Source organism: Dipodomys spectabilis, unplaced genomic scaffold (assembly GCF_019054845.1).
Source record: "Dipodomys spectabilis isolate Male_0828 unplaced genomic scaffold, ASM1905484v1 ptg000135l, whole genome shotgun sequence".
NCBI classification, from domain to species: Eukaryota; Metazoa; Chordata; class Mammalia; order Rodentia; family Heteromyidae; genus Dipodomys; species Dipodomys spectabilis.
In genome coordinates this window covers 1,510,958-1,520,846 of record NW_024870812.1, presented here as the reverse complement: position 1 = coordinate 1,520,846, position 9,889 = coordinate 1,510,958, and the positions used below count along the sequence as shown (strand labels likewise).

The window sequence follows — 9,889 nt, the reverse complement described above, 5'->3', positions numbered from 1 at the left end:
GGTCTGAGGCAAGACCACAAAAATAACTGCCAAGACAGCCATCTTCCATCTCAACAAATGAGCTGGCCATCGTGACTCACATCTGAAATCCTAGCTAATTATGTGGGAGGCATAGGTAACAAAGTCTCAGTCAATCTAAGTTCACACCTGTGCAAAAAGTTCAAGATCTCAAGCAAATAATTTCCAGGCCACTGACAGTTCAGAGATGGTGATATTCTCTTTAAAATTAGATGTTCTAAAGAGACAAAGTTATTTAGGCTTTGAAAGAATTTAAAAGGAAGGAAAATGCATGCGAGTTTTGTTAGCTCCATAATTCTTGAAAATATAAAATGCATATATCCATGTATGTATGTATATACATATATGTAAATATATGTACAAGTAGTTCATCTCTTTTCTGTGTAGCAAATGGTACAAATGAATCTGCACAATCACTACTCAAAGGCATGAATAGACAAAGAGAAGGAGCAAAGAACTCATATTCAGGAATCTATGGCTAGCCAATAACCCTGAAAATCTTTACATCAGTTTGCATGTGTCAGTTACTGCAGTACAAGGACAGTAAATGCTTAGGAGTAGAGTTGATGGATAATATGGAAGTGGGTAGTCAAAAGAGAGGTGAAGGGAGAAAAGGTAGAATGACCAAGAGGAATTGGAGGAAGTGCAGAGAGGAATCCAGTACATTTCCTACAAAATTATGAAGAGTGAAGGAAGATATTCATAGAGGAGGGATGGATGAGAATGTTGAAAGGCTTGGCATTGATCAAAGTATACTGTATGCATTAACTGATTTATTTAATGATAACTCATTATTTAATGATAACTCAAAATAATGATTAAAAATCATGTCCCTAAAATGTTATGCAATTAGAAGCAAAGCATGAGAATGTGTCAGATCATCTCTAGTGTCTATAAATCTTTTTTTATTAGGATGAGTTTTAGAACAACAGTAATGTTGTTCTAATGCCTATCATCTGAAGAAAATTTAATGATTTCCAGCTATTTAAAATAATCATTTTGGGAGCTATGGCTCAAGTGGCATTGTCTACCTCGTGAGCAAAGCTCTCAGATATTGAATTCAAGTCTTGATCTCAAACATAAGTAAAAACAATCAATAAAATCAAGCACTTTCCTGGGCACTGGTAGCTCATGCCTTTAATTCTAACTTTAATCAGAAGGCAGAGGTCTGGGGATCTCAGTTCAGTATCAGCTTGGATAGGAAAGTCTGTGCGATTCTTGTCTCAAATTCACTGCCAAAGAAAGCTGGAAGTGGATTCGTGGCTTGTAGCCTACAGCATAAAGCTCAGGGACAGAACTCAAGCCTTGAGTTAAAGCCTTAGAATAGTGCATATATATACACAAATGAAGTAAGTCACTCAAGTTCTCAACTTCCATTTCCCTAATCTTAACTCTAATCCTGGTCAAAACCCTAAGAGTAACCTTGATGATAATAGTAACCCAATCCTAAAATTAATGAAAATTACTCGAGTTTAGATACATACTTACAGATACCCATTGTCTTTGAAATGATTTGCAATTTTCTCCAAATCCTACAGATTCCCTAACTTGGACCCTGAAATCTATCTTGTTCCCTATTAGGAATCATTAACCTCAAATCCTCATATCATGAAAAATACCATAGTTTTCATTGATCTCAACTTTTACTGAACTCCTGTATATCCAAAAAGAAGCTGCAGGTTTACTTACAATCTACTCTACTTCCAAACCCTAACTATATATCTAATCCTTACTAGAAACCTAACTCTAAATTTAACCCTATTGAACCCTGAATAGGAAAATTAGGGAAACTAGTTTTTGTTAAATTTCGCACTTACATTACTTGAAAGTGTTAGTAGAAATTCAGTTTTACCTTAAAGCTTACTCTTCCCTAACCCTAAGCCTAAACTGAATTAGGAAAGTAAACCTAAACCTAGAACTAATGGCCTTTGGAGTCTAAAAGCCACACAAATACATTAGTTTTTATTCATCCTAACTTCAATTCAACTCATCTTTCTAAAAATAGCTTGTAGTTTCACTCATTATCTTGTCTTTATTGTAACCCTAACCCTAACTGGAATATTGATGTTAACCCTCACCCTAATCATACTCTAATCTTAATATTATTAGCAGTTTTCTATTTCACATTCATCCTAATTCTTACTCTACTTTTGATTCAAAGATTTACTTTCAGTTTGACCCTAATTTTTCCATTTTCCTAATGCTTACTCTAAGCCTAGTTGGAACTAAAACCTAACTTTCACCCTAATGATAATCCAATTCTAATGTTTAAGAAAAACACTCTAGTTTTTAATCATTCTAATGAATACTCTAGTTTTCACTCTGGAAATGAGTTTGTTTGCTCTAATTCCCACGAATTTTCTGACTCTACCTCTAAAGTTATCTTGTTCCCTAACATAAGCCATTATATTACTTGTCCTCAAATTCTCTTACCAGGAAAAATACTGTAGTTTCCATTGATTCTACCTTTTCCTGAACCACTGTATCTGAAAACAGTTTCAGATTTACTTACCATCAAGTCCATTACTTAACGCTAACTCTCAACCTAAACCTGGCTGGAAAACTCTCATTAATCACTACAAGAATGATCACTGAGAAATAAATATAATGATAATGTTCTAGTTACTATTCAGCCTTGCATATTTGCTTCTACTTGTTAGTGAACACAATTTTATACTAAAAGCTTTCTTATATATAAACACAATCAGAAGAAATTACTGACCCTAATCTTAATCCAAATTATATGACAATACTAACACTAACACAAGTACACTAGTTTTCACTCATCCTTCCAAACATAGGTTTCATTTTTTTCCAATATCTTAGTCATTTTCTAACCCTAAAGTTAATCTTTCTTAACTGGAACATTGAGAATAACCATCAGCCTTATTGTAAGTAGATTCTAATATTAATAGCAATACTCTAGTTTGCATTCATTTTAATTCTTACCAGGCTCATATTAAAATTTACCTTCAATTTGACCCTCATTTTTTTCTCCTTCACTCTAAGCCTAACCATGGCTGGAATCCTAACCATAACCTTGACACTAATCGTATCCCAATTCTAAAATTTATGAAAAATGCTCATTTTGTGCAATCCTAACTGAATTTCCACTGGTAATTCTTGAAATAAATTGCAGGTTTTCTGTAAACCCTAAAGATTTTTTCACTCTTAACTCTGAATGTATTTTGTTCCATAACAGGAATCATTATACCCATTGATCTCAAATCCTGATACTATGAAATACATTGTACTTCCATTATCCCAGCTTTTCGTGAATTCCTAGAACATAAAAAAAGGTTCAGCTTTACTTAATATTTAATTCTTTTTTTTTTCTTTTTGTCAGTCATGGGGCTTGCACTCTGGGCAAGGGCATGATCCCTGAGTTCTTTAGCTCAAGGTGTGTGTTTAACCAATTGAGCCACAGCACCGCTTTTGTGTTTTATGGTGGTTAATTTGAGATAAAAGTCTCATGTACTTTCCTGCCTGGGCTACCTTTGAACTGAGATCCTCAGGAAACAGCTTCCTGAGTAGCTAGGATAATAGGCGCGAGCCACTAGTTTAACCCATTTCTTGACTGTATCCTCATCCCCGGTTAACCAGAAACCTAATGCAAACCACATTCTGATTTAACACCAAATGGTTATTGTAAGGAAAATTGTCTAGATTCTATTCAATCGCACATTTTTTTGGCTTCTACTTCTTATTGGAAAACTAAAATTTACCTTAAAGCTTATCCTTCCCTAACCCTAACCAGAACAAAAAAGTATCTCACACTTTAAACCAAATTGTATCTGAATGTTTAAAGTAACACAGACTGGTTTTCATTCATTCTTCTTAAAATATGTGGCAGTTTTACACAATGTATTACATGTTTTTTTCATCCTAACTCCACTCTCACTGGCACACCTTGCCTAATCCTAAGCCTACATAAAACCGAATCATCATGTTAATAGCAAGCCACTTTTTTCATATTTATCCTAACGCTTGCTTAGCGTGTAGGTCTAAATTTTATTTGCATTTTGAACATAAAATGTTAAGTGTTTTTCTATTTCCTGTCAGGTTTTATTGTTCATTATTTTTTTTTAAATTTTATTTTGTTGAAAAGATGCTTTAAAGAGGGATATGTTACATGTGTAAGGTAAGGAGTATGTTTCTTGTTGAGCATTGTTACCCATTTCTTTCTTGTTCTGCCACTATCCCATCCCTCCCCACATCCCTTACCCCTCCCTTCTCATGGTGTAAACTTCATTTTCAACATAGTGAATGTGAGTATCATTGTTGCAATGGGTCATCCTGTGATGAACCTAAATTTTCTATTTCTCTAATCCTAATTCTAATTTTGTCTGGGATCTTAACCCTAACCCAAATAATAATGATAGCTCAATTCAAAAGTTAACGAAAATATTCAGGTTTTTATTCATCCTATTAATTTACTGTACATCTTGAATTAATTTGCAGTTCAACTTAAATCTTCCAAATTAGTTTATATGCGCATGTATAAAGATGTAATTTTATGTGAAAAACAGAAGATCTTTGGAGGAAGGAGTAATGAGAAGGAAATAGAGGGAGTATAATCAAATATGTTAAATATATTATGGAATTGTCACTTCTGACAATTAATATCCATTAACAAAATCACTAAAAATTAATAAATAACACACAGCCTTCTAGTGTTCTTTAAGAGAGCCATGATCTGTCTTCTGAAAAAAAAAACTCGTGTTAGATAAAGTTTGTCCATGCATAATTTATATTGTTGGCCAATTATTTAACTTAATGAATATAAATTTATCGAATAAGATTCCATGACAAAAAATATAAAACAGTTACTTAGTAATTGTTTGAGAAAAAGTTATTGTCATGAGTTTTAGGAAACGGAATTGCTATTTCCCCACAAAGCAATGAATTAGGTTTACTAATCTAGTATTTGTAGTAAGTTTAGAGAACCTAATTGGCATGAAAAACAACTAACTGTACATTTTGTTTCTTGAATGAGTGATATTTTAAACATTGTCTTTTATTCAAATAAATACTTAAGTTTTCATTTCAAAATAAGTGCAATTTTATCTCCTTTCAGAACAAATACTTACCCTGCAATTAAATGTACTAGCATATTTAGGTATTTAAAAGCTAAATTTTCTATGTTTTATATGTAACTCTACATATTCAGAATGACATGATTTTTTTTTATTCATAAATATTTAACCTCAGATTTTTGCTTCATCAATATAAATTGTCTCATGAGGTTGTAGTGAAGGCTCCAGTAACCAGAGAGGTCAAAACCATTTACTGAATTCTAAATTTTAAATCAAATCATTTTTAAGCTTTGATAATATCATTTATTGTCTCTTCAGAGCAATTAAGCTAAAACAAATACTACTTTTTAAACATTTCCCTCACATTGTAAAGAATATTAACATAGGTCAAAAAGAGACTAATTATTTCAGACTCATCATATTTGGTGATCTTAGTGTGAAGAATGTAGAGAGTAGAAGGTCCTTATACTCAATACATAGTTTTGGTAAAATTAAATCATATATCTGGATTTCTAATTTGGAGGTTAATCACATGGAAACAAGAAAATAATAAAAAAATTACTTTGGGATCAACAGAAAAAGATATTTGTGCATGTAACCACAGTTGCTTTATTAGTTTGTAGTTGAACACTGGACTTCGATTTATATCTTGGCTGTTGTGAATAATGTGAATAACAATGAACTACAGATATATTTATGAGTTACCCAGAGAGAAATAATCACACGATTGGTGGGTCAGATGATATTTCAACTTTGGATTTCTTTAGAAAAGTGCATACTACTTTCTACAACGAGAACACTAACATGTATTTTGACCAAGAGTGTAGAAAATTTCCTTTTCTCCACAGTGTCGCCAGCCAACATTATTACCTTTTGAGTTTTTTTAAAGGGCAGGTTTTTACTGTGCACAGTATCCCAGACTGGCCTTAGGCTAAAATCCTTTTACTCCAACCTCCAATCACTTGGAATTACCAGCCTTTGCCACCACACCTGGTTCCTTGGATATTTTTGATAAGAGTTATAATAGTTAAGAAGTAGTATCATAGTAATTTTGAATTGCATTTCTCTAATGACTTCTGCTCACAAAGCATTAAGCCAGCATAAAAGTTGTATTAAATACAAATTTGTAAATCCACAGGCGATTTTCAGGGCTTTTTGGAAAACATGTCTATTCAGAACTTTTGTCCATTTTTAATCAAGTTTCTTGTTAATCTCATCTTTAATCTCTTTATAGAAAATCTATAATTAATTCAAGGTAGTAGAAAGGAAAAAATTAAGCAGCTCCTAACATTTTTAAATTTTTAATAAAGTGATATTGCTTTAATCATTTTCTGTTAATGCTTGAGACTATATAACTCAATTTACAAGGCTATATATATTTTATTTATTTTACTTTGATTGTTCTTTCCAAAGCCTACATGACTGATTTCACTTGGTTTCTTTCAGTCTCATGTAGTTCAGATTTCAACCTGAAGAATAAACGGAAGGAAGCAAATAAAAATATAGTTCCCCTCATCTGATGATGCCTCTACAAGAATGAGGAAAGTGTTCATCCTTCTAAGGACCTATGATAGAATATCAAAAAGAAAATTTATTCTTCTAGGTCTTCCTTATCTTTGCGATGTAACTTAAATGATGTAAAACACAATATACTGTTCAGATACTTTTATGTTTTATCAGTTTTGCACATTTTCATATGGATTTCACCTCAGTCTACAACATTCCTTCATCGTTCTGTCCCTGATATTTTTACACTATGACTACATAAGATTACCTGTTTGATTTACAGCATGAGAAGTTATCCACCTTTCTTCCTTGGAAGCAGAGCATGGCCAATAGATATTACTTCTGGTTGCTCACACTACATGTAATGGTTTCTGTACTACTTATCACATTCTATTTAGTATTTAAAAAAGAATGCTGGCTAAACTCAAAGCTCATTCATAGGTTTATGTTAAGTGTTTCACAAGTTTTATTTTCTTAATTCTTAAGATAACATTTGCTATAATGCTAATGTTATTACCAGTTTAGTGTTAGGAAAAATTGTAGTAAAAGACAGTAAGTGCATGGCCCAAAGACACACACAGTGAGGAAGGAAATGAGTCAAATTTTCCAAAAGTCTTTCAGCAATACCAAAAGTGGGTAAAATCTCTCCATTCTCTTACACTCTCAGTTCAATATTCATATTGTCCAAGAAATAATAGCATAGCAAATATTGCCCATAGTGATTGTTTTTTGCCACATTTTGTCTTCAACACAGACTGTGTTGGTGAAATTTGGTTATCATGCACAGAGCTGAGCTTACAAATTGAAGTCGGAAGACAGCCAAATTTCTTCTGTCCCACAGTTCCAGTTTCTTTTTTAAAAAGTACTAAAAATTTTAAATATCATCACTTACTATCTTTTAATCTCCAAACGAATTAAATTGGCATATAATCACTCCAAAAGTCTTTCAAATTAGGTGATGATAAAACAGGATCCCATGAAATAAAATTTCTTTTATTTTTAAAATTATTCTAAAAGCCTTGTGCTGGATGGTCACCCTTATAATCCTATCTACTCTGAATATTTGCTCAGGATACTGAGATCTGTGGATAACACTTGGGAGCCAATCAAGCCCCCCCCCCAAAAAAAAAAACTTCAATGAATTATTTTTCAAAATATTTAATTAACTAGCAAAGAGCCAGGAATTGAGATGTAGCTTATATAGTAGCTCACCAATCTAGATAGGAAAGGCCTAGCAAGACCTTGAATCCCTGATTTTAAACTCTGAGCACACCAATATACATACATGGCGTGTGTTCGCATGCATGCGTGTCTTTGCTTGCGCGCTGCTGCACTCACACACACACATTTATTCAAATTACCTTCATCTCAGTGTTCTGCATTAATTTCTTTGTTAACGATATTATATGGGTAAAATAGAGGAAATAAACTCTTCCATCTCAGAAAATTTTTGTGTTTTTATTCTAATAATACTGTGCAGAAGGGTCAGATTTACATGAAAAAGGAGACTATTACATTTCCTAACAAGCATTGTTACCTCCTCCTTTATATTTTCCCTACAATCCCTTCCCTCCCACCTCCACAAGTACACTCCCCTCCCCCTTCCTTCCTCTGCCTAAATTGTAAAGTTCATTTTGCAACATAGTGTCTTGTGCATCGCATTGTTACAATGGGTCAACCTGTATCACTATTTGAGCATATTTTTCCCTTCCCCTCCCTAAATTAGAGAAGCATACATACAAGATGTAAGTGCACCAACTTCAAATACAGAGAAAACATAGGTTATGACGTGGGGAGAAACATACAAAGAAACAAAAAAAAAATGACATCACACATTATAAGTATGTTAGAAACAGTAGCGAGAAACAAAAAACAACTTGTGTCCCTATCTTGGGGTTCAATTTCTTTAACATCATCTTATCTGGTTATATGCACATATCTTTTGAACTTTTCTGCTTATCCCAGACATATATTTGTTATTGAAAATAAGGGAAATCATGGGACCTATGATTCTTTAGACTTGGCTTACTTCACTCAATAAATTTTTTTCCAAGTCTTCTATTTCCTAAGAAATTGGGCAATGTCATTCTTTCTGATGGAGGCATAGAATTCCATTTTGTATATATACCACATTTTCTTGATCCATTCATCTAATGAGGACATCTGAGTTGGTTCCATATCTTAGCTGTCGTAAATAATGTTACAATAACCATAGTAGTGCTGGTAGTTTTAGTATGGTCTTGTTTATGATCATTTGGGTAAATCCCCAAAAGTGGGATTACTGTGTCATAGAGGAGTTTTATGTGGAGTCTTTTGAGAAACCTCCATACTGCTTTCCAAAGTAGTTGAACAAGTTTACACTCCCACCAAGAATGCAGTACTATTCCCTGTGGCCACATACCTTTCAACATCTGTTGTTGTAAAAATATGAGCTCCATGGATTTGTATGTCATCCTTGTGCAGGGGGCATGCTAATCTTCTCTGTATCGTTCCAATGTTAGTGTATGTGATGCTAACTTGAGCACAGAACATTTTTTATATATAAAGTATAATTTTTATTGATTTTATTAAACTAGACAATTCAACAGAAAGTAAGTTCAAAAGAATTGTGAAATTTTAGAATCATGTATTTCTTTATAAGCACACATTGAAGAATAAAATCAAGATAGACATGCCAAAAACAAAATAATTCCAGAAATTTGTAGTTCAAGAGATGTGTAAGAGGAGGAATTCAATTATTCTATACAAGGAACCTGTCAAAATGAACATTGCAGCAAGTGTTAAGGCTTGTTAAAAGTTTTAAATATGCTTAATTTTGGGATTTTGCTTATATATGCCAAACATAGGACTCTTTGGCAGGTATAAAACTTTTCTGCAAAGTATTTAAGATTTACGGTAGCAGACATTATGTACTAAGTATGTACATTTCAGATTTTAAGGAAACTTTATTAATGAGAATTTGCAAAGTCTTTGTGTAAAGAAGCAGAGTGAAGAATTAAGACTTTAACTACACAGTTTCTGTTAATACTTTAGGGATTCCTTACTTTATTTGTTAGCAAGGAATAAATGATGATATAAGCCATAATGTACACATGTATGTTACTATTTACACACATATACATACACATGTATACATGCACATATGGAGAAAGACACATAATTACAGCCAACAAAAGTTTCACCAGTTTTTGAATATGCCTTAAACTGAATACTTGGAACAATATATATTGAAGATGTATTTGTCTCTAAGAGTTCTTTTACCACTCCTCTTATCTCTTAAAACTGGTAGTTTTAGAGAGATTTGACTTACAAAATGCAGTACAAGGGAT

At 32.9% G+C, this 9,889-nt stretch overlaps 1 non-coding gene across 1 annotated transcript; it reads right to left on the bottom strand.

Moving 5' to 3' along the window:
• Positions 1–8,981: 8,981 nt before the first annotated feature.
• Positions 8,982–9,085, bottom strand: LOC122116468. Its single transcript, XR_006148983.1, has one exon. It is a non-coding gene; the product is annotated as a U6 spliceosomal RNA (small nuclear RNA).
• Between the last annotated feature and the right edge of the window lie 804 nt (positions 9,086–9,889).